The sequence below is a fragment of the Entamoeba dispar genome, genomic scaffold (assembly GCF_000209125.1).
Source record: "Entamoeba dispar SAW760 scf_1105229463209 genomic scaffold, whole genome shotgun sequence".
Lineage (NCBI taxonomy): Eukaryota > Evosea > Mastigamoebida > Endamoebidae > Entamoeba > Entamoeba dispar.
In genome coordinates this window covers 75-1,713 of record NW_001855578.1, presented here as the reverse complement: position 1 = coordinate 1,713, position 1,639 = coordinate 75, and the positions used below count along the sequence as shown (strand labels likewise).

The following is a 1,639-nucleotide window of genomic DNA, read 5'->3' as shown; positions in this document are numbered from 1 at the left end:
TCTCATCTATTTTACATTATTAAAATGAATGGATAACTTGTTGGTGATATAAAAATCTATTATTTCTTGTATTCATTCATTTGTTAATTATTCTACTTCTTTTACTTAATTCATTTTTCATCATCATTAAAATATTGAAAGAATAGAAAATACAATGTTTATCGTATTAAATTTTATATCTTTTATTGTTGTTATTCATTTTTCAGTTGTATTTTATTGTTAAAATAAAAATAAATGATTGATTTATACTATGATTAAAATAGTAATAATACTCCTAATGATCATAACAGATGAAACACTATCATCATAACTATCATTAGTATAACTATAACTACTTTCACTACTTATTGAATAAATAAACTCAATATGATTCTGACATGTACAACATGTATACTCACTTATTATTTCAATATCTTAACCATTTCTATAATTACAATCTTCATGTGTTTTAAACATGAATTCAATAATTATTGTTTTCTTCAACATATTTTGTTTTATCCTCACAATTATTTATTTGAATTGTTGTAGAAATCATTGATTTAGAAATATCTTTAATATTACACATTTGATTTATTTCAATGAATGTAACAATATCATTTCTAAATGGAATATCTGAAACAAGACCATCAGAAATACTTTAAATTCAAGGAACAACTATATTAGATATTTCTTCTTTGAATATTTGAATAACATAACTCCTGTTACTTTCTGTTGTTTTAACAAATTTCTTAAAAACATACTCTTCAGTTTTAAGACAACTTTTAACACTATTATTTTATATTTAACATTGCTTATCTTTGAATAAACATTTCATTTCTTTCAGTTCATTTAAACCACATCTTTAACACACTACATGGATGTTCTGTATCTTTTCAATATTCAAATTATACAAACATAGATATTACAACAATAAACACTCTTGTTTAAATTCATTCTCCATCAAATATTATTTCTTCATTCATTTATCACAACTATTTTCAATATATAAAACACATGTTGTAATAATATCTTTAGTACCATGAATTGTAATATCATTTCTTTTATTATATTGAATGTTATTATCATCTTTATTCAATTCATAAATATCATTTGAATCAAATATGTCATTTCTACATCATGTTTTAATAAATATCTTGATTTCATTTGTTCAACTTTTCTAAATGAAGATGAAATATCACGAATATGTACTTTACTTTTAATATTAATAATATTTCTAATTTCCATTTCATATCATCAAATCTATCAATAATAATATTTTCAAATTCATTATATGCATTATTTTGATTATATTTATATTGAACAACACCAATTTGAGTCATAATGAACATTTTATTATTATAATAAATATTACTATTATTGTAATATGTGTATTGTGTTTTATATATCTCAGTACTTTCAAGTTTAATATCAGTAATATATTTTAATTGTATTTCATTACTTAAATCATATGAATTATTACTATCTTCATATGCTTGTGTACATTTATCATTATTAATTATTTTAATTTGATAATCAGATATTTAATATTAGATTTATCATCTTTACCATTCTTATTTTCAATAGTAGTGATACTATTACTAGATTTACTATGAGATAGTGTTTTTGTATTTTGAGCATTCCTCTCATGTGTATTCTCTTT

General features: G+C 20.6%; 2 annotated features.

Moving 5' to 3' along the window:
* Positions 1-1,326: 1,326 nt before the first annotated feature.
* Positions 1,327-1,358: a sequence feature (AT_rich).
* A 129-nt stretch (positions 1,359-1,487) lies between these two features.
* Positions 1,488-1,529: a sequence feature (AT_rich).
* The last annotated feature ends 110 nt before the right edge of the window (positions 1,530-1,639 follow it).